At 34.7% G+C, this 25,090-nt stretch overlaps 1 protein-coding gene across 1 annotated transcript in view; it reads right to left on the reverse strand.

Moving 5' to 3' along the window:
* DLG2 (discs large MAGUK scaffold protein 2) overlaps positions 1 to 25,090 on the reverse strand; it is a 1,459,931-nt gene that overhangs the window by 157,736 nt on the left and 1,277,105 nt on the right. The gene's annotated exons all lie outside the window — the stretch shown is intronic.

Consider the following 25,090-nt stretch of genomic DNA (forward strand, 5'->3'; position numbering starts at 1 on the left):
GACCTCGTTCACCCGTAAGATACAGTCGTTGACCCTGAAAGGAAGAAAAAAGACGTGAAGGTCAGAAGTAGCTAGGAGGATTTCTTAAAGAATACTGTGATCATCTAACCTTAAGAAGTGAGAGAGCAAAGAATATAAGCAATTTTAAAATGCTTAAGTTTGGAAAGAGTATTTCAGATGAAGGAAATTAAAAAAAGAAAAACAAACAGTTTCCTTAGGCTTCTGCATACTAACTACACTATAGTCAAGTCCTATCCTGAATTTCAGTCAACTCTGAATGGGACTGCATCACAAGTGGTGTAGTTAAAAGGACACATATTTTAAAGTCTCTGCCAGTTATCTCATCATTTTGATTGATTTTAATTGGTTAGACTGAGGGTTACAATTTTACTTTTATATAGACATAGCAAATGTAACTATAAATTAATTTTCTTGAATTCTTAATTTATTAGTTATAAAAGTAATATGTGATCATTTTAGAAAATCTGAAAAATATAACAATGCAGACAGAAGAAAAATATATATACAACTCCATCACCAAAAATAAACTTCTTAGTTCTCTGGCAAATTATCTTACAGTGTTTTTGTTTTTGTCTTTGTTTTTTCAACTTCATCTCACAATATTATAGGTATTAAAGCTCAGATTTCACCTCCCCGTCCCCCCTCAAAAAAAAACTCAGACAATTCTTGCCAAGGTACTCATTTTGAAACTAAGAATTATGATAAATTCTACATTAAACTTTCCTTTTTGCCATTTTCTCATGGGAAAGAATAATTTGACTTTTCCGAAAGCTTTTCAGGTAGTTTATAGCTATGTAGCCATTGACTTCAAATCTCTTTTATGGTTATGATAATAATTAATGATAATATTAGTAATGATTAAAAGTATGAACCTTGAAATGAAAAAGATGTATCCCTCATTCTGTATATCCTTTCTAGTGTTCCCCATCTCAGTTCTAGTGCTCCCCACCATATTGCTCAGTGTAAGAAATGTTGCTTGACTCCTCTTTCCCAACACCACCACACATTCAGCTCTACCTGCAAAGGATATCTGCAGTCTATCCAGGTTTCCTCATCTGCACTGCTAGCACCTGGTTGAAGTCAACATCACCTCTCATCCAGATTACATACACAGTCTTCTACCTACTCTCCCTGGATCCTCTCTTGTCACCTTCAGTCCATTCTCCCCACAGAGGCCAGGGTAAAGTGAATACGGCTGGTTGCTTATTCACCTTCCATTCCCCAGTTCCTTCTCCCACACAGTGACCAATTTGTTCAGATAGATTCCTTAGCAAATAATTTGTTAAAGGAATGAAAGAATAAGTCTAAGTTCAATTAATAGGCCCTCCACTTTCAAAGTTTATAAACACTGGTAATGTTCTTAACCTCTTTAAGCCTCCATAGTCTCATCTGTAAAACGGATATAATAGTAACACCTAATATAAAGATTTTGGGGGAATATTAAATATTAGCACAAACCCTGATATGTAATCAACACCTAATAAATGGTTGTTATTGGTAGCGGTGCAAATTTGTTGATTTGTAATATTCTTAACTATTGAATCATTTTCATAATCTTGTAGAATAAGATATATTATCCACATTATAGAATGAGAGTTGTTCCAAGTGGGTAAGTTCTTTGTATAAAGCTGTCAGCTATTTGAGTAGAGATTGGATATAATCTGAATTTCAAAATTTGGACTTTTTCTTCTTAGGACCACATATAGTAAGTCCTCAATGTTGTCAATAGGTTCTGTGACTTTAAGTGAAATGATGTATAACAAAATCAATTTTACCATTGGCTAATTGATATAAACAAAAGTTAAGTTCACATGGCATCTCTTCAACATTATATCAAAATAACATTGAACAAAATGATGCTATTTGAGGACCTTCTGTACATCTAATGTGATGAACAGATTTATGTATATTGTGTACACCAATTCAAAATTATAACATAGTAGTAGAAATATTATATAAAAAGAATTGGAAGAATTTTCTATCATTTTTGTCCATGACTTTTCTATACCTGTTTGAAGATCTGAGTTATAGAAATTCTTATCTCAGCGAGAACCCTGATTAACCTCAAAATCTTGATATGGAACATTTCACTCACTAAGATTTAGTGATATCATTTCATGATAAAAGATGCTATGGTTTTAACAGGTTTACACATACATTTCCTCTCTGACTGACTAAATAAAATCACAGAAAAGTAACCAATTAAAATAGTTTTGAGAATGTAGGCATTAAGAGTATCAGCCTCCCTGTAGCAGCTGGTCCTTTGAGAGTGGGTAATTTTGTCATCTCATGATAATGCAAAAAACATAATGTTTACCATCACCCTATGCTCAGAATGCTAATCATAACTTAAAACACCGCTGGCTGTAAAAGGGAGTGCCTGACATTAAAAAAAATTCTGGATGCTGTATCTATACAAACTTGAGTAAATTTTTTCTTTTTGTATACAGTGGAAACCATGTCGATTGCTGGATTGAGGAAATCAGAGCCTAAATCAGCTATTTTTCTCTGAATGATGAAGTGGATGAAGTAGACAGCTTTAGTGCACTGAGAAGAGCATTGGGCTAGTAGTCAGTAGGCTTGGTTTTGAGTCCCATCTGTGTGTATCAGCTCTGTGACCATGGTCGTCACTTCATCTCTTTGAACTTCAGTTTCCCATGGAAAGGAAGCAGGCACAGCCAGAGTTAGGAGTAATCAGATAGATAATGTATATGAATGTATGTATAAACTGTCAAACACTGCACATCTGAGCGTTACAGCAGCTATCGACAGGTGAGTCAAAGATGCGGTGCTCAAGGATTTGTTATAAGGTGAACAGGATGAAAAATGACATTTTTAGAGGGCTTACTATGTGCTGTACCATTCTTATTCGGTCATACTTAAATCAGACCTAATATGAAGCACTGATCCTTATTTTACAGACAACGAAATTTTACTGACAAGATCACATTGTTGGTGAGGGCATGCATATGATTTCTATCTGTTTTTGTCTTTTTCTGTAGCTGATGATAATACCAAGTTATTCGGAACTAATTATTTTAAATTAAAGAAAAAAATGGGAGTGTGAGAAAAGGTGTTTATATTCAAGTTCTTAAAACAGAATGGAAAGATTACCAAGCCACACTAGGGCACTTAACTTCTTGCAATTTAAAATAGCATTTGGTTAGAGGGTCATAGCTATTTAAAATTAATTTGCTTTCTCTATCAGTAGCTAATTGTGAGTAAAGGCACCACTGGCATTCATTTTGAAACACATAAATTTATTATTAGCTTCATACTCAAAAAAATACTTTGTCCCAGTAAAAAGTTCAGCCTTTTTTCCTATTTTCGAGCCATTGTATTAGAAAGCCATTTATATACAAATTTCCTCTGTACTCTACCCATATAATTAAGTTGATAGTTTCACTCTTTCAGTATTTGTTGTTTCAGATATAAATCTACTACTCTTCTTGTTGACTAGAATTTTCCATGAGATTAAAAGATTAATTTTAATCTTTTCCTAGTCTCATTTCTTTTGAATATTCTGGTACATTTCCTTGCAGAAAATATCTCAGAAACAAAAGAGACATTTTATTATTAACATGTCCACAGAATCACATCTAAATTTTGCACTAAACAATTTAGTATTCTGGAACATGAACTAGTATCATTAAAAAGTCAAACAATATTTAAATTATTAGTTTCATTTTGAAGATATAATTTAAAATAACATTTAATATATACTTTCTTTCATAGATATTAAGTATGTCTGTTATAAATATGTGTGATTTTGTACATTTTTAAGGATGTTAATGCATTAAAAATAATCACCAAATGCTATTAAAATTTTAAAAATTCCTTTTCATTATGCATTAAAAATACTGGAAAAAAAAGAGATAAGGTTTCAGCTCTGGTTCTCTGTAGATTTAGAAATTACAGATATTTTTAGAAGCCTATTTCTACCTTTGTGTATCTTCCAAAAGTTTTATATGGCTATGTATCACAGCAGAGAACCTAAGATCATGGTCTTGAGAGCCCATCACATCTGGATACAATAGAATGTTGTCCCAGCTCTAGAACTTAGGAGCTGCGTGACTTTACACAAGTCACTTGACATCTTGAAGCCTCAAGGTCTTCATCTGGAAATAGGGATAATAAGACTGCTATATGGATTAAATGAGATAATGAATGTGAACTACTTAGTACAATGCCTGACCAACAGTAAGGTATTATAATCTTGGAAAAGAGAAAAGAATGACTGCAGAAGAAAGGATGTGAAGAAGCTGTGATGGAGAGTAAAAAGGATGCTTTACAATCAAGATACTGAAAGAAGTTTTGAAATTTTGTATGAGGAGAGGAGGAAAAGATATGATGAATGGGATTTAGGGGGAAAAAAATAAGGCTTTTAGTAAGTCTGATTTTCTGGAGTGTGACTTAATTCTCCTTTCATTTTCCTCCTCCTCTACCACCAAAAAACCCAAAACAAAACAAAACAAAAAACAAATCAATCAGGTGTTCTGATACATACTATAGCTTTCTGGAAGTCTTGGCAAAAGTTTCTAAAGATCAGCACACTTGGAAGATTTCCCACCAACTCATTGCTACTCTGTCCTTGCTCAACTCTGCACATCTAACCATGCCCAGCCATGCTCAGACCTCTCAAGCTTTGATTCAAAAAGAGGTTTTAGGTCTTGTGTCTGACACTTAACTTTGCAGCAGCTATTGGTTATTATGAGGCATCCCCTAATTGGTTTATCCTTTATTGTCTCCACTTAGTACTGCTCTCTTTGGTCAAATAGATGAATTAATTATAGACCAAAGGGCCACAGCATGGAGAAACCTGATCAATGTTTAATGTGCTAGATGAAATGCATTAATACATTATCAAATAGAAAACACTAGCTGGGGAATTACACTGCATGCACTTGAAGAGAACAATCAATCATCTGAAAAAAAAAAAACAGAATCTGTTTAAAATAAATAAATCCATAAATTTTATGTGACCTACAGGGAAACCAGCAAAGCTCTCAAGATTATGGGACACCCAGTCAGTTAAATATAAATTTCAAAAAAATAATTATTATTCTGATAAATATTTTTTTAGTGTTAAGTACATTTTATACCATGTTTGGAACATACTTATGCTAAAAAAATTACGTATGTTTGTCTGCTATTCAAATTTAAGTGTACTATATTTACAAAATATGGTATTTATAAAAGCAGTGAACCGTGCTTATCATACCGAACTGTGTAGTCTTTGGTTTATTCAGGTGGCATAATGCTTATCATATAATAGGAGGTATTTGCATTGTGATATTATTTAATCAAAACAGAAACATCGAAAGGTAGATATTGCTTCCTTCATTCTGCAACAGAAACTGAAGTTTGAAGAGGTCTATAATAATGGTAAGTGGTGTCTAGGTAATCTCAAAACTCATGTAGTGCATCACACCTCTCTGGTTTGTTAAAAATAATTTGGGGACTTATTTAAGAATCAACCTAACTGTTGACCATCAGTAGGGTCAAGGATCACACTGCAAAGCAGTAAAGCCTAGCCAAACAACAAAATCTAGATAAATGGTTTTCAAACTTTAGCATGCATTAGAGTTACTTGGAGGGCTTATTAAACCACAGATTGCCGGGTTCCACCCACTCCCAGAGAGTTTCTGACTCAGCTGGTCTGGAGCAGGAGAGAGGATTCACATTTCTAACAACTTCCTAGGTGATGCTGGCGATGCTGGTCTGGGATCATATTCTGAAAACCATTGCTCTAGGTTTTGAAGGGTCACTCTACTTGGCTCGTGCATGGCTCATTCTAAAATGAACAGGTGTACTCAGTCTTATGTAGTCCCAATCGACTGTGATAAAAGTCCTGAGCTCTGGTCTGGATCAAATCCCCTCAGTGTTGCAGCTTTTCATTATTTGGAATAAAATCTCTAAGGGAATCTGGACCAGGAGACTACAGCTGCCACACCATGTGAGGCTGTGCATATGTGAGTCATTTTCCAGCACTCATTTTATATCTGAAGCTCTTTTCCTTTGGCAAAGACCAATTGATAGCCACTTCATTCTACATTTTAAAAATAGGGCTTCTGCTCTTGTCTCTAATTCTGGGTGAGAGTAACTTGAGTTTATGATCCGTAGAAGCCATCTCCTAGAGTGAATATACTGTTTTTCTCTTTTCATTTACCACTTCATTTCCCTTATATAAAATGCTCGCAGGATTTTCTGCAGCTGTCATCTGGGAAAGATCACAGCTTTCCACAATGGGGTAAGAAATTGCTATTTCAGCGTCAGTGATTGGTCTTTCGGCGCTTTCCCAGAAAAGCAGAGATGCCAGTAACAAATCTCGAGCCAGGTAAATTAGTGAAAACAACATGAAAAAGAGGCATGAATGGGAATTTTACAGGGAAAGGATCATAGGACTGGAGATTACTTAGTCCACTCAGGCCAATGATCTGTCCACAGACAGGACTGCATGTCCGATTTCATGAAACAGGTTCCCGGTGCGTCTCAACTAGATTACAGCAGAAGCTTTCTAGCTGGTTTTCTTGAGGCCAAATTAAGCAGTCCCTTTCCACATAATCCTAACACACAACCACAGCTCAGCTTCAACGTCCTAAAGCAACCCCATCATCATCTCCTCTCCTCTCAAAATTCATCAAGTTATATAAAATAAAACTTATATAAAATAAAAGCTGTTTGTAATTTATTTTTGTATTCTTATTATTTTTGTATTCTGGCACATGGTTGTAACTCAAGAATGAATGAGCATCATGGAAAGTTCTCTAAATTTGGCCCCTTTTTATACCTCTCAGACTCCTGCTCCAGCCAATCCACATACTCACTGTCCTGAGAATATAATGCACTCATTCCTGCCTCTGAATTTTATTTCATGGTACTTTCTATCTCTCATATGCCCAAACAAAACCAGCCACATTCAAGGATAAGCTCACACTCCATAGCTTCACGAAATGTTTCTTAATCACTCAAGTCCTCATTGCTCATAATGCCTGAAGTACACACACAGTGGATCCTCATAAATGGGTGCAGCTGCTATAGAAAACAGTATGTAAGTTTCTCAAAAAATTAAAAATAGAACTACCCATAAGATTCAGCAATTCCACTTCTGGGTGTTTATCCAAAAATAACAAACACTAATTTGAAAAGGTATATGCACCCCTAAGTTCATCAAAGCATTTTTTACAATAGCCAATGGAAACAATCTGAGTGTTCAGCAATGGATAAATGGATAAGGAAGATGTGATATATATACATACATATATAAATATATATATGTATATATATACAAACATACACACACATATATATGTATATATACATGCATATATATATATCATGCAGATGAAATATATCATTTGGTACTCATGTGGAACATAAAAGTGAGTATTACACATTAAGAAATACATTTTAAAATGTTGGATTTGATTTTCTATACTCAAATCTACTCTAATCCCATAAATTGATATAGATCAGCATATGTGAAATTAATAACTATACATTTTCCCATTCTAATTTGATTTAACTTTATAATATTGATGAACATTTCGATGAAAAGTTGAAAACCACAAGGAGCATGGTATGGTGGGAAGAATACTAAGTTATAAAGATGTAAATTCTAATCCTAGTTCTTCCACTATCTACCTAATTAAGTCATTTTTTTTTTCACATTTCTGTATAAGTTGAGATCAATAATTTTTAAATTTTCTTCTAGCTCTAGTGTTCTGTAAATCTAAGTTCAAATTCAGCCTGACAACTATCTCTACTTGGGAGTCTGGAGTACATCTCAAATGGAGCAGAATATCAAATTATCCTTATCTCCTCTCCATAGACAGCTTTATACTTTTTATTTTCTATTAAGGTAAATCATTCCATCAAAAAACTAGGGAGTTTTCCTTCTCTCTCAGACACACATCCAATCTGTCACATAATTGTTTTGATTTAGACTTTTTCCATATCCTCAGTTATTTTACCTAAGATCTTACCCTTATTGTCAATCACCTAAATTCTGGAAATTTAACCAGTTTTCTTGCCTCTAGCTTTGCCCCTTATTTATAACCCTTCTTCTAATTCATTGCCAAAATGGTGTTATTGAAAAATATACCTGATTGCTTTATTCCTCTATTTAATAACCTTCAATTGCTCTCCATTTCCTATAGCAGATTTTCAAACAAAGAATATTTAATATTTAAGCAAAGAAGTTGTTTCTTCAAATGAAATCTTACTCAGAAGCCACATAATATATAATTGTTTATAGAGAACAAAGGCAGAGTTTCTGTGATTTCTGCAGTGGGAAGGGAAGAGAATCAGTACACAGCCTGTTGCAAGGCCCTCATTTGTGACTCCTCAAAGGGCTTAAGGCATTCAGAGTCCCACATATGACTGGGCAGGAGCTAGTGAGTACTGAAAGAAATCCAGGGCAAGCCCCTTCTCCAAGCCAAGTGCTCTGGTGCTGACCTGGGCCTCCTGAAATGGGTAACTTTTTCTAATTCTATGGTCCATTGCTCATGGGGCTCTGTGGAATATTAACTGAGTCCACCTGCCTTTTTTGATAAAGTTCAAAGACCTTCACATCATAGCACATAAGTCTTTTTATAATCTGGCTTCAATTCATCTCGCCGGCCCTGCCTCTTACTATATCATTGCAGTTTCTTCAAATATCATGGAAGTTCTTGATCCAGGTCTTTCTCTCTGTCTGAAAGTTACCTCCAGACTCCATATTTGTGTGAGCACCTTACCCATTTTCAAGACTAATGCCCAATCTGAAGTCACTTTAAAGTTAACAGGGAAGATAGAAAAACAAACTATTAAAATTCAGTGTGATAACTGCTATGACAAGAGAAATACAGAGTGTTGCAGGTTCATATAATCTAGTTTAGCAAGGCCAAGGAAAACTTAGAGCAACTGAGGTAGCCGAGATCTGAAGGCCAAATAGAAGTTAACCAGGTGAATAAAGAGAGGAACAAGTGTCCCAGGGATAACTTAGTGCCTGGTGAGGTGAGGAGCAGAGATCAAGTCTTAAAGGACCTTGTAAGTGATGTAAAGGAATTGGACTAGAACTTAAAAGCAACAAAAAGTCATTGTAGTGCTTAAAGCTAGGATAGTGTTTTAGAAAGTGCTCTTTAGGTAGAGTGTGGATATGTGGAGACTTGATTAGATTTTGGGGTTGAAGTTAAAGTAAAAGAAGGTAAAGATTGTCATTAGAGGCCACTATATAATAGTGTTAAAAGATACGGTAGCCTGGATTAGACCAGTGGTAGCAGCAGTCAGGATAGAGAGAAAGGTAAAGATGAGGAGTGGCTAATTAGAATCTACTAGATATGTTAGTGGATTGGATTCAGGAAGTAGAAAAAAGAGGAAATATTTTATTTAAATGTTTATTAAAACCTATAAATCATGAGTCACCTGACAGGAAAAATTCTCTTATTCATTTTTGTATCTTTAGTGCTTACTATGTTACCTGGCACTGAGTTGCACTGAATATATGTTTGATAAGTAAATGAATTTTAAAAGTGGGGAAATTTAAAAGTGGGGAATTTTAAAAGTTGACATCTTTGCTGCAAGTATCCATGCTTTTTCTTCATCCTTTCCAGGGACCTTGTCCCACGAGAACGCTGTGTCTTCTCATGTCACTTCATTTCTCCTGCTATAAATATAATTGACTCAAATTTAATCACCCTAAGAAATAAGCTATCGTTCACAGGCATCTTTGTATTAAAAATAATTTAATTTAAAAAATAAGTAAAAAGAAACTCCAGTAAGAGGGCAAGGTCTAAACAAAGCAATTGGTCAGCAATAATAAGCTCTCTAATGGTAGTTGAGAAGTATATCTAATACACACCTGTATGCACATTCAACCGATATTTATTTATTTGTTTGTTTGTTTGTTTTTGTTTGTTTTTCCAACCAGTATTTATTGAGCATCTGCTACATAGGACCAGGTACTGCGAAGGCACTGAGGACACAGAGGGGAATAAGAAAGATACTCATGGCCCCTGATACAGGGGTTAGGGAGGAGATTTACAGGAAGGTCCCAAATCATATCACAGAAGCAGCAGCCTGTATTACTTACAGAGGAGAGCAGTTCTAGTTTAAGCACATCTTTCAACCTTTAGAGTTTAGGTTTTAATTTTGAGTTTTTGTTTATTATTCTTATGATTATTTTAATTCTTGGAGCTCAATTTTTATAGAAAGAGAAGAATTAAACCATAAGCAAGAACTCAAGTTTTGTGTGGCAAACTAGTTATAATCTTGCCCCTTACTTTGAACTGTTCTTCATTTACCAAGAAAATAAGAGGTGTCTTAAGGCCTCCCCATGGGAAATGTGCAGTGTGTTATGAGCCCACTGACATTTTGTATACTTCTGCTTATGTACAGCAAATGCATATTGCTTTATGGTAAGTAATTTCAGCATTTTATGAAATGTAGAAAATTTTTAAGAAGAAATTTTCAGCACCTAAAATGTTGTAAATATTAAATCTCATGGTGAGTTAATTCATTGGTTGTTATAGGGAAACAATTTTTAGCATTTGTACAGCTCGGTAATAAATCAGATACCTATATAACTTAATTTATTTTTCTTATTATCTCACCCCACTAGAATGTTAAATTCTATACATGAAGAAATCTTGTCTCCAATTTTCTTTTTTTTTTTTATCACCAGTGGCTGGGAAAGCTCCTCACACAATAAAGCACCACCATCCACGCAATTTTCCTTTTCCTTTACTTCCCTTACCCTCCATCTCCAATCCATCAGCAAGATCAATTGCTTCTAACTCAAATAATATATCCCAATCCATCCATTTCTCTCCATTTCCACTACTATCCCCAGTCCAAATCATTACCACTTCTTTCTGCACACACTGGCTCACTGGTTTGCTCCTGTTCTCTACAATACATTCTCTTAATGGAAGCCAGAGTACCTATCACTCAGTCTTTGCTTAAGCCCTCCAAGCTCTTCCTATATCATGTAAATTAAAATCCAAGCCCTTTACCTGCTTCACTTGGCTCTCACTTCTCCTATGCTCTCATTTTCTTCTACTCTCCCCCGGTCCCCTTCACATCGGCCACACTGACCCTACTTCTGTTTTCAATATGTGCCTAGTTCAATCCTGCTTTAGAGAACTTGCACTTGCGGTTCTCTCAGTTTTAAAAGTTTTCCTGTTATTTCTGCTTGACAAGCTCCTCTTTGTTATTAAGATCTTACTTTAAATGCCACCTCCTTAGAGAAGTCTACCTTGATTACTCAATCTAAAATAGCCACGAGGCACTCATTCTATACCACTGTGCTTCATTCTCTGCATAGAACTCATCACTTACGATATTTCGTATGTGTTTATCTTCTGCTCAACTGACAAAAACATAAGTTTCTTAGAGCAGGAACCTTATCTATCTTGTTAACCATTTTACACTTAGTGCCTAGGACAACACCAAGCCCATAGCAGACATTCAATAAATAGTGGAAACGAATTAATGAATAAATGAAGAGATAAATGAATAACGGATCTACCTAGTTTGGATTAGGCTTGTCAACAATAAGTATATACAATCTTGCTGCCCAAATTTGAATTCTGATAGCTCTAGCTCAAAGATCACCTTAAATTAGAACCCATAATTATTGGAACTATTTAGTATTGGCAAAGGCTGTGAGCAATTCTCTATACAGCAGATAATGCTAAGTTGCCTGGAGGCACTCATTTTTGAGGGTAGATGATTAGTGATGCTGTTTTCTGACCTTTTCTGAGCTATAATAATCAGCTGTTATTGTTTATGTGATCTTATAATACTCATACCCCTCATCTCTTCCTAGGCTAATACATATTTCATAAAAGAAATTCAAAAGCAGAACTGGAACTCCCTGATTTAACGGTTGAAATGGCGTTTCAAATGGTATGCTCAGTCTCTTACATTTGTCTCAGCTGTAGAAGTAAAATTCAGAGGCCTGAGGAAGCTAGCCAGGAGGATTAGAGGCACCAAGAAGGGCACCTTTGCTTACAAATTTCTTCTTGCTTTCAGTAGTTGGAGTTCATTTGAATTCATAATTTTCTCTTTTAAAATACAAAAAAAAAAAAAAGAAAGAAAGAAAAGAAAGAAAGAAAGAAAAAACAAATGAACAAACAAAAAACGTTGGTGTCTGTTATTCATACATTATGCATAACTTTCCATATAGACAACAGGACATTATTTCAGAGCATGAGTAGATGAGGAGACCCTATGACGGCCAATTTCATGGAAGAACTTATTAGAGGAGGCCAGAGGTACCAGGCAGTAGAGGAGGGTAGCTTCCAGAAGATAAAAGAGATCAAAAAGAGATTTAAAAGTAAAACCACACATCTCCTAGGACTACTAGGAGATGGCAACAAATGTAGAAACCTCTGGGAATAGTGTTTTTGAAACTAAAAATATTTTCTTAAAGTCTAGAAACATGCTAGGCAGGCATTGCTATATTTTCTAATGAAAAATCTGAGGATTAGAGAAGTTAAATAACACTTAAATTCATGCAGCAGATAAGTGACAGAAATAAAAATTACACATTAGTTTTAAGGCTCCTGGTCTTGTTTTCTTGCCATTTATCACTCCTGTTTATGTTGCTGTCACTTGGTCTTTCTGTTACAACTGTCTGACTAAACCACAATTCTAACTGAACCCAAGATTCCATCTTTTTCACTGCTTTTTCCAGAGCAGCTGAATGCTGAAATACTGGAGGAAATCCATGGAGTCACTATAAATTCATAATCTTTAAATATTCTGGTCAGCTTGCTATCATTCAGTCTGCAATGACAATCTCTAAACCCTTCTTTTCCTACATTAATTCCAGGACATAAGTTTGCTTTATACTTCTGAGAGGAAAAAGAAGTAAAGCGATAGAAGTCCCTCGATTTATTATGTCAGTTTTACATTCCTAACTACATGCAAACCCATGCTCTCCCCTCCTGCAGTTATGAGGGAGGAAGTGTCCCTCCTGATACCAAAGGTCCATCAATTCAAATTTTCTTAAAGATCTCGCTTGTTCATTTAATCTCTTTGTATACTGTATCTTGAAACCCAATCTCTCTACTTAACATTCTCTGAACATTCAAACTTGCTCTGTTATCTCCTATTTTTTGAAAAGCTTTCCATTAATCTGACATCTCCCTTTGGCTACTGTCCTGTCTCTTTCCTCTTCACAAATTGAGTTTATCAAAAGAGCTATTAATACACACTCTCTATTTCTTCCTTCCCAATCTGTCTTTATCTCATTCTAAACCAAGCCTCTCACAATTCCTCTACCAAAAAAAAAACATAAAAAATGTTCCCATTAAATTCACCAGTAAACTTGTTTTGGCCAAACCCAACACAATCTCTTTAGTCCTCATCTTAGCTGAACTCATAATAATGTTAAGGCCAGTTGCTCACTTTCTCTTTGAAGCACCCTTCTCTGGGCTTCTGTGACTCTCCTGCTTTTCTTCCTACCACTCTGGTCATATTTTTAAGTCATCCTAGTTCCATTCTAACCTATTCATCTTAATACTTACAAGACAAAAGCAAGAGCAAAACAAAATCAATCTATGCTCTGTTTTACATGCTTTAAGTTCACATATAACTTTATCATCATAAGTTTAAATAGTAACAAAAGATATAATTTCTGGCCTATTGTGAATTGTAAAATTTTATTTTCAATTATTACATCATTATTTCAAATGTATATAGTGGAATGTAAATATTTAAAATTTGAAATCTACGTCATCAATTTAAAATACAAGTTAAGATCTTTTTGAGTTGTTGGAAATTTACATAGTTTTTCTCCTTGAACTTATGTTCCTATTTCACTTCTACAGTCTATCCTAACATACTTTATGCTATCATATCGTATATGAATCACCATAACATACTTATATGAAACAGAAGTACATGTACCAATATAAATCCTATGATTTTTCTCAAACTTCCTATGATATATGACTCTAAATATTAAAACTTTTCATCTGGATTGAGTTATCATGATGATTATTAATAGTACACATTGGTCAAAATAACCTAAATATACTATAAATTTCAACCTATAAATTTAAAACAAACAAAAAAATGTAATTGTATTGGGAATTTGTTTCTTAATAGAGTAGAGCTTTTTAAAATTAACTCATGTTCCCACTGATGAATATGAGTTAAGGGTAGAAAGAGATAAGATTCCAAATTTCTATTTTTCATTTCTACAAATGTAAATGCTGAGAAAACTTATTTACATAAAGAAGTAGATGAGAATGGGAGGAGAGCTTTGAGTTCCTTTCAAGTTATATGCCTCCAATCCTGTGATCTATTATCAACACTATTGTAATAATCTACCAGATGACAACTGCTTTTCAATTTTATTAAGAACAGAGTGGGAAACCACATGATTTATAGAAAAAAATCATTATCCATTTATCAAAGTCATTGACACTCTCTCCTAGGCAACAATATTTCAGATTATTATTTACCCCTAGTAGTAAAATGGTACTGTTAAGTAGTTGAATAGTAAATAATAGTAAGTGATAAATGGAGTAAGATTTGGGATGGGTAAGACATATGCTTATGTTTGCAAAATGGAAGAAAAGCAATTATAAATACAAAAATAGGAAAGAAGAATTAGTATAAACCTATAGGCTACTTCTTGGCAGGTCAAATTAAAGACCTGAGAACCGAGTTTCGTAATTATGTCCATGTACTTCTAGGTACATGCATTACTCAATTTAAAAATCTCTGGTCTAACCTATATCAAAATGTTTAGAATAATTCAAGACTCAGTCCTAGGTCCTCTTCTTTTTTTCTTCTATATGTTTTCAAAGCAGTCTCTTAATTCCTTGGCTTTAAAGATTCACAATTATGTCCCTAGACAGATCTCTCAGAGTTCCCAATCTGTATGTTCAACTGACTATTTGACATTTCCACTTGAATTCCTCACAGGCATCTTAAACCTAACATTGTCCAAAATGGAATTTATCTTCCAACTATGGCTCTTCACCAGTCTTTGCCAATTGTTATCCTCCACAGTTCAGTCATCCTTTGGTAATTTTACTAGATAGTGAACTCTATGAAATGAAGGATTATAGTATACTCAGTACTGGGTATATAGGACCCAGGACAGAGAAAGCACTGATGCTTTATTTAAAGAAATGTCCCTTCCCCTCACATCCCACTTCACATAATTATTAAGTTTTATCAAGTTTACCCCTTAAGTATATTTCAAAATCTGTCCACTTCTCTGTATTTTTGTTGGCTTCTTAGTCCAGGCTCCCATCATTTATCATTTAAACTACTGCAATACCTTCTTAAATTGCACTCCCTGCATGTATTTTTATCAGTCAATCCAGACTCCACCAGTAATTAGAGTGATCTTTATAAATAACAATTTAGTTCAGCCAATTTCTCATTGAAACATTCAAAGTTTTATGTTGCTTTTAGAAGGATAAAGAATAAATTACTTACTATGACATCCAAGGTTCTCTCTGCCTGATTTCTCATATTCACTTCATTTTCATCTTGTGCCTATCCATCATCTCTCACCAGCTCTAGTTCCAATGGCCTTTTCCCTATTCCTCCTCAGGCTTTTAGGCATGTTCTCTCTGCCTGAAGACTCCTCCAGACTTTTGCACTTGGCTTACACATCCCCTTTATACCTCAATTTAAATATCTCCTTCCTATAAGGCTTCCCTTGGATATCCTAGACTAGATGAGTTTGTTATTAAGCCTTTTACAACTTATATATTTTCCTTCCATAGCACTCATTTTGACTCTAAATTTGTTTATTATTATATTGAACTGAAATCTCCATAAAGACACAGATTCTTTTTTTTTATCTTGTCTTTCTGCTCTATTCCCAGCTCCAAGTATTTAATACATAGCATAGTACTCAGTATATGTTTATAGGACATATGGATTAAAAAAAAATATCTGAGAGCAAAATGAAAGAGCCAGTGTCAGTTTAGTAAATACTTGTTTTACTCCTTATGTTGGTCACTTCACTTAATTTTCCAACTTCGGTTACTTGTCATTGGAGTAGATGACAGTGATATCAGCTCACGCAAGATGTCTTACCCGACTACACTGAAAATCCAGAGACTACTTCCTCTCACTTCCCACATTCATACAAAAGTGGCTCTGCTCATCCCTTTTTAACTCAGATTTGCATATTTGGTGGTCCAATCCAAATGCCAGGAAGTAGGAATGCAGAGATAAATTTATGACACATAAAGCAGCTCTAGTACTTTCATATCCGGCCCAATAAGTTAATCAATAGAATGTCTTTAAATGAAGCTCTAAAATATATGTGATTTCATAATAATCTATATCTGGGATGATAAATATTTGAAAGATTATTTGTGTTTTAACACAAATGGAACAAAGGAAGAAGTTAATAATTTATTCTTTAATTCATTGTTTTCTGAAAGTATTGCTTTTTTCTCACCCAATGGTCTGCCTTTCTCTTTAATCATTTACTATTAAGCTGGACTGTAATAATTAAAGAAGTTAATAGAATAGTAGGAATAGAAGTGAAATTATAGCAACATTTTAATTAGTAGTAGGGTATTGTGGATAATAAATTGAGGCCCTAATATTTGTGTTCTAAATACTAGACTAACTTTCATGACTAAAAACTATTTGGGTGGATTTCAGATAACATTTAGGTCTTTACAAACCAATTATAGGTCACCTGCCTGAGGATGACTTATAAATTGTTGTAGAGTGTTGGAGCAACACCAATATTGAAAGCTAAAAGGATTTGAGCATCACTTGGGTATATTTGCATTTTTAATTTTTAACACTATGACATGGGATGTTGGTAGGACTCTTCATAGATTCTTAATTATATGTTCAGTTATTCATCTGAAGATAATTGTAGCCATGTGCTATGGTGGGAAGAATATGGATTTTGAAATGAAATAGATCGGGTTAGAATTTTGGCTCAGCTGCTTGTAACTTAACCTCTTTGAACCTCCAAAAACTTATGGAAATAAGTTTAATAAATGGCAGCTCTTATTCATTTTAAGTATCTTTTATGGTAAGAGACTGTAAGATATTACAAGAAATAAAATAGTGAGTAAAAGACATGATATTTCAGACACACAGACTAGTGATGTATTAAGGGGGATTAGAGATTCCCATGTTTCTTTTCTTCAGATATAGCTGTCAAGAAAATAAATAAGTCATCTAAAGCAAATATAAATGTGTTATCATTAAGACAAAGGAAAATTTATTCTCTGTACATTGGGTTGAAGGCAAAAGTTACCACCACAAAAAAAGTTACTCTCACAAAATTCAATATGAGAAATCTTAAAAGCCAAGAACTCTACCAATGACATACATAATCAATTCATTTTATTTTTACTGGGCCCTAAAACTCAACAAGTATATTTCCCTATTGTACCTGCCAATTAACCTGCAAAGGATATTAATGTTCATTCATGAGCACTTCATGGGGAGTCCACAAAGCCTAGTAGAGGTGACCATTTAGGATCTGCTTCCCTTCTACCGGAGCAAGCATACTCTGGAATTCCCTGACTGCAGCACCCTTCAGTAGCTGTGTGGACCTCTTTCCAAGTTCAAGTTCCTAAGGGTTGATGGTGTACCTTTATGTACAACCTGAGGCTCAAAATTGGTCAAAGGACAATTATTTGCAGAGGGTATGGATGAAGCTTGGATGTGCAAGTGTTACAGCAGCACCCTCTTCACCCCCCACCAATCCAGGCACCTCATGGTACAGGAAGGGGCTAGGAATAGGAAGAGGAGGTGGGAAGGGGCTCGGAGCTGGGGACTGAGGCATGTTCTCCCTGTGCTGAAATTTCCTGATGCAGAACTCAATTCTTAATTCTACCTTGGCTTCCCAGCCTCAGGTTCCTCTCGAAAACTAAAGCGCAGAGGTGGGTGGATGGGAGCTATGGAATAATGGAGAAATATCTGTGACTGAAAATTGCCCAGCTTGGATTGGACAGTGTGAAAACTCACTCAGAAGATGATGTGTAAGTCACCCTTTTACTGTTGCCACAACACCTGCATAGGAGCTGGATAAATGTTAAGTATCTCTAACTATTAAGCCAATTTGCAATGACCTGATGCTTTCACAAAGCTGAACATATTATTAGCCCTTTCTAAATAATGATATAATTTATAATGGTTCAGAAAAACCATTCTTAAAAATAATGGTATTACCATTGAACTAGAAACCAGATCATTTGAGCGTCTTCCCCCCACCCCGCTTCTCCCAAATCATTTTGTTTTGGTCTAGTTTCCAAAGAGCTATTTGCTAAAATCAATACCAAATATAGTTTCAGAGTATTAGAATAACAACATGCCTTCTTGGGATACTATTAGACATAAATAGTAAATGCCTTCTCAGCATTTAAAATTGTGATCAGCTCTTTGCTATGGGAATGTAATGAAGATTGCAATGTCTCAGAGCTATAGGTTTAATCAAAACAAGGGGTTGATTTCCTGGGTGTGATAATAGCATTCCCAAATGTCTCAGATTGTCAACAAAAGTCAAATGATCAGAAATTGATTTTAAAATAAAAAATTCCCAAGGATCCTCAAGCATATTCCTTTTATGGAGAAAGATGCTAAGGTTAAGAAGGTTATGTAACCTTCTCAAGGTCTCTGAGCCAGTTAGTGGTAGAGAACGCCAGATCTCTCTCTTATCTTCACTAGAGTGGTGCATCTTGTTAACTTTCAGCCTGACCTGAAAATTTGAGTCTAGACCTCCAAGTAATGCCAGAAATTTGTCCTTATACAGAGAAAGCAGTGGCTAGGATTAAATCAGAATATTTACATCCTCATGCAGACAACCTTAAGATTGTCTTAACAATCCAGTTTTTTCTTTGCCAGGAATCAACATATTTTTTCTTCCTTAATTATATTTGGATAACTGGACCTTAAAAAACACAGTCTGAATTAATCCTCCTAAGTTTAATGCACTTCAGAGATTTGTGTTTGAATTTTAAAAATATAAGCTTTACTCATAAACTCATTTTTATAAATTACTGATATTTTATTAACTGGGACATAGGTCAAATATCTGCTAGTGTATCTATGAAATGGGAACATTGTGTGATATTTGCCTACTTTAAAGATGATTTAGACCACACAGCAATGGAGCCCGAAACAAAGGTATTCTCTACTTGATAAAAAGAATAAAGAACTTGCCTAAAGAACAGAACTTCAGAAGAATTCTACCTATAACTTGACAGCAATATGAAGAATTTGTGAGCTTTCTGAAACTAGAAAAAAAAATCCTTAAATTTGTAAATAAGAATGAATATTTTATGCCAGAAAAGAATGACTGGACATTCTTTATAATAGATTGAGATATAATAATCACATACTTTAAAATTCACCCTTTTTTAAAAGTATAAAATTAAGTGACTTTAGTATATTCACAGAGTTGTGCAACGTTTAGCACTAACTTATTTTAGAACATTTTCATCATGACACAAAGAAATCCTATCCTCATCGTCAGTCCCCGGCAACCACTAATCTACTTTCTATGTATATGGATTTCTCAATTCTGGACATTTTGTAGAAATACAATTGTACAATATATGAACTTTTCTATCTGACTTTTTCACTTAGAATACTGTTTTTAAGGTTCATCTATGATGGAGCATGCATCAGTCCTTCATTCTTTTTCATGTTAGAATAATATTCCATTGTACACATGTGTCACAATTTGTTTATCCACTCATCTGTTAATGGACATTTAGGTTGTTTCTACTTTATGGCTATTATAAGTAATGTTGCCATGAATATTCAGGTACAAGTTCTTTCATGCAGACAAATGTTTTCAATTCTCTTTGAATATAGATTTATGAGTAGAATTGTCATTCATGTAGCAACTCTTAAATTTTGAGAAACTGTTTTCCAAAATGTTTTCCAGACTGTTTTCCAAAGTGGCTGTACCATTTTATCTTCTCATTAGTGGTGCGTGGGGGTTGTGATTCTCCACATCCTGGCTAACATTCATTGCTACCTATCTTTTTGATTATATCCATCAGACTGGGTGTGAAGTTGTATCTCATTGTAGTTTTGATTTGCAGTTCCCTAATGAATAATGCTGTTGAACATCTTTTTATGTGCTCGTTGGCCATTTATGTATCTTCGTTAAAGAAATATCTATTCAAATCTGTGGTTGGCTGAATAATGTCCCCCCAAAGAAGACCAAGTCCTAATCTCTGACCTGAGAATATGTTACATTGTGGGTAAAAGAGATTTTACAAAGGAATGTGGTTAATTAACAACCTTTAGATGGGAAAATTATCCTAGATCATCTGTGTGAGTCAAATGTAATCACAGGAGCCCTTGTAAGAAGGAGGCAGTAGAGTTATTATCAGAGAAAAGATATGATGGCAGAAGCAAAGGTTGGAGTGATGCTCTTTGAAGAAGGAGGAAAAGAGTTATGAGTCAAGGAATTCAGGTGGCTTCAAGAATCTGAGAAAAGGCAAGAAAAAGCATCTCCCATAGATCCTCTGGAGCCACCTTGTCGAGATCTTCAGTTTATTCCAGTGCGTCTTATTTTGTATTTCTGAACTCTAGAGTTATAAGATAACAAATTTTTAAAAATTTTAGTCACTGTTTGTAGTAATATATTATAGCAGCAATAGAAAACTAAAACAAAATCCTTTGCTGATTTTTTAAATTATGTTATTTGTATTTTTTATTGTTGAGTTGTAGAAGTTGTATATTCTGGATACAAGTCCCTTATCAGAGATATTACTGCAAATATTTTCTCTCGTTCTGTATATTTTTTTTAACTTTCTTGGTGGTGTACTTTGAAGCACAAAAGTTTTTAATTTTGATGAAGTCCAGTTTACCTGTGTTTTCTTTTGTTCTTGTGCTTTTGGTGTCATATAGAGAAACCAATGCCTAATCCAGGGTCATGAAATTTTATGCCTATATTTTCTTTTAAGAGTTTTATAGTTTTAGCTCTTACATTTAGGTCTATGATCCACACTGAGTTATTTTGTGTGTGTGTGATATGAGGTAAGGTCCCAACTTAATTATTTTGCATGTACATATCCAGAAGTCTTAGCACAATTTGTTTATAAAAGGTGGGAGTGTAGCATGTTTGCCATAAAGCTATTTCATTTAACCCGCAGTGTGATTTCTCTTTTTAGATTACGTAACATTTGACCAAAATAGGAAACAGCAGGAAATGTCTTTCCAGCTATGAAAGACTATATGTGGGTGCCTAGTGTTCCACCAGATACATAGCTGAAATTATTCTTGTTTAGAATTTTTTCTGTGTAGTTCAAAATTGTTCAGAACTTGTCATTACCAGTCGCCATAAAATAACTTGTTAAGTAACTTTTTTTTTTTTTTTCTGTCTAAGCAGGGTATCAACATGTTTAGGGCTGATAATATTGATAGAGGAAATTAAAGGACAGGGGGCTCTTCCCTTTCACTCCATAAGAATGAGTCCACTGAGATCCCAATCATACTTCCTTCTAAGGAGGGTGCTAGTGTAATTTTCACTGGATAATGAAGTCTCCCTTCTCATGAAGGTCTTGTTCATGTCAATATTTGGGCTTATGTGCTATTTAAGCCTCAAAACAATAATGAAAGAAAAATTCACTTGGCTTTGAAGACTTTGAGAGTCTCTACCTTTGAATGGAAAATTTAGCATAATCATAGTCATTTGGTGCAAAAATCAGTTGGGTACAGTGGAAATTGACATATTGGACTTGGTGACTCATGAGGTTTCTGTTTGCAATCATCCAAACTCATGAAAGTTCAGTACGGAGAGGTATTCCAAGAATTTAGCAATCTCTTACACTGTTTCACTAACTGGAAATCTTTTATTTCCTTAAACAATCTGAAAGTGGGGCTTGGTCATAAATTTCAGACTGTGATGCTTAGAAGCTACTCCCTTCCTTCTGCTTGGTGCTTTTCATTGGCACAGAAAATATCTGTTTGTATTCTCCATTTCCAAGTCATATGATGTCTTCAGTTCCTAATGATTACGTATGATTTGTCTTCTTTCTTTTCCTTCCCTTTGTCCCTTTTCCTCCCCTTTCTTGCTCTTTTTTCTCATGTTCTTATTTAAAATCACTAGTGAGTTAATGCAAAGCAAAAGAGTAAACTGTCAAATAACAGCCAAAAGGACAATCTAGTAGTTTAAGCACAGGAGATGTGTTCTTTAAATATTAGTCCTTGACCTCTCAACTTTGATCAGTATAGTAAAACTTCAGTGTGATAAATACTATTCTTGTTTGAAATCAACATGTATGTTATCCTGACTTTTATAAGAAAAAAAACAACCTTATCTGTAAACAAACACAGAAGGAACATATGAAGCAGTAGGCTTTTTTTTTTTTTTTCCCCATCTTGTCTGGGAATAGAAATGATTGTGCTGAGGGCTAAGAAATTAAATTGTGTCACTTGTCAGGAAATTGGCAAGTAGCCATCTTTTCTGCCTGCTACTGCATGCTGCTTTCATGCTGTGGATCGGTTTAATAAATGCACTGTTGTGTAAAATGTCATTGCTGCATCACCAAGCAGAGGCTATCATGTGATAGTTCTTCTCCAGGATGACAGATCATTATTGGTCCTCAGCAATTCAGGGACTTGAAACCACACAGAGGGCATTTTTATGGTTCAGATACAAAAGTAGAAATAAAAATCATTTTTTAAAGCATGGAATTATATCTATTTTTCCCTGGAAGAAAACCTAATTTTCGTTCCAAAATGTTCTTACTTTAAAGATAGGCTATGCTATCAAATTTTAATAACTACTTCTAGAAGGAAAAATACAAATGGCTAGTAACATTTTTTAAAAGTTCAATCTTACTCTTAATCAAATAAAGGCATAGCAAAGAAATATGCCATTGTTTGCCTTGGTAAACAGTCCCAAGCTATATATGCCTAAGCACATGTAATGCTTACAACATATCATAATATAGGCCCTCTCCAACATTGTTGCTGTATGTAGAATTTGGTACAATCTTTCTGGAAAAAAATTTAGTGCCATGTGTCAAAATTCTTTAAAATGTTCATACTTCTTAGTTCAGAAATTCTACTACTAGAAATATATTCTGAGAGAAATGATAAAAAAAAAAAAAACAGGGTCAATAGTGTCTTCCCAAAGATTCGGTTATTTAAAATGCTAAAAAAACTGAAAATAATCTAAACTCCTAACAATATGAATAGTAAATATATTATTAACCAGCAATTAAAATATTTGTAAAGGTTTTTTTAATGATATATGGAAAGGTTTCTGAAATAACATTATGTGAAGTTAAACAAATGTTAAATATTATATAGAGCATAATCTAAACTAAATAAAAAGTATCAAATTATGATTCATATATACAATGGGATATTACTCAGCCACTAAAAAAATGAAATCCTACCATTTGCAATTACATGGATGGACCTAGAGGTTATTATGCTGAGTAAAAAGAGTCAGACAGAGAAAGATAAATACCATATGATTTCACTTATATGCAGAATCTAAGGAACAAAAAGAACTAATCAAAAAATATTCACAAATATAGTGGAAAATTTATTGACAGAGGGGCTGAGAGAATGGGGTGAAAGGTTAAAGAAGTACAAATTAGTAGTTGATAGTTTGTCATGGGAATGGGGAGCAAGGTAAAGGGAATGTAGTGAGCATTAATATGATGCCTACAGGGCCAGGGGAGGGAAGGAGCAATTGGGGAGATCATTTTATGAACTATATAGATGTCTAACCAATGTACTGTATAGTTTAAACTAATTTAAATAAATAATTTTTTTAAAAGCAAAAAAATAAGTAGCAGAAATAAATGTACAAAAATGTTAATAGTTATCGACTCTAGTATAAAAATCATTATGTTGTGTTTTGTGTAGTTTTTGTCTACTCTTCTGCAATTTTATACATATTCCAAAAGGACAATTACTATATTCGTAAACAGATGTGCACAAGGGGTTATACTTAAAAAAAGGTTGCGTGGGAAAAAGATTTCTGTCCAAAGAAATTCACCTAAACTATCATATGCTTTCTCGCCTGGCCTCTTAGCCCTCATCTTCCACTTTCCCTAAAGCTTCAGGCTCTCTCCCTCACTTCAGCTCAGACTCACATCTCCAGCCATCAGATGTAATAACACATCTCAGGAGGTCCCTGTCTCTGCTGTCCCTCCCCTTGGGGGACTGGTTTCTTCCCTACTTTTGACTGCTTTTTGTCTTTTTTTTCTGACTGTTTTTTGACTCTTGCTTCAAGGTGGATGAAGGGCTGAGACTAGCCATGAAGCCTGATCAGTATTTCTGACGTTTAGAGTTTGGTAGTACTGGCAGAGGCCCCAATGGACAAGCCAGTCTACAGCCCACCCATAAATAAATTTCAGGATCCAGAATTCCATAGTGTCCACATTAGATTTTTTTTTTTATTGCTGTGTGACAAATTACCACAAATTTAAGAGTTTAAAACAACATATATTTGTTATCTCAGAGTTCCATTGAGTTGGGAGTCTGAGCCCAACTTAGTGGAGTCTTCTATTCTGGGGCCCACAAGGCTACAGTGGAGGTGTCACCTGGACCACATTTCTTTTGGAAGCTTGGGCTCCTCTTCCAAGCATATGTGACTATTGAAAGAATTCAGGTGTATGACTGACATCTCCTATCATGCTAGCTGTGCAAAGGAGACTACTCTTAGCTTCTACAGGTTGCCCTCATTTCCTTGCCATGTGGCCCTTTCCATAGGTCTTCTCACAGTATAGAAGTTGACTTAGTCCAGGCCAGCAAGACAATCTTTTTGTGCCTTTAAAGTACTCACTGGATTAGGTCAGGCCAAGATAGTCAAATGATTAGGGACCTCAATTACATTTGTGAAATCTCTTTTGCCATATATAGTAATATTATCATAGGAGTGATATGGCATCATAGCCCTAGGTCTTGTTCACACTTAAGGGGAAGGAATTATATAGGGATGTGGGTCACTGGGGATCATCTTATATTCTGTACACCATAGGTATTCATTCCTGGCTTTCATAGACTTGGAGCTCAAGTTCAACATTCAGTTAAATGGCTGGCTCTGCAGGCTGAGTTGTATTGAGGGCCTATGAATTTTATACAACTACTTTATATT

The sequence above is a fragment of the Pteropus vampyrus genome, unplaced genomic scaffold, assembly GCF_000151845.1.
Source record: "Pteropus vampyrus isolate Shadow unplaced genomic scaffold, Pvam_2.0 Scaffold84, whole genome shotgun sequence".
NCBI classification, from domain to species: Eukaryota; Metazoa; Chordata; class Mammalia; order Chiroptera; family Pteropodidae; genus Pteropus; species Pteropus vampyrus.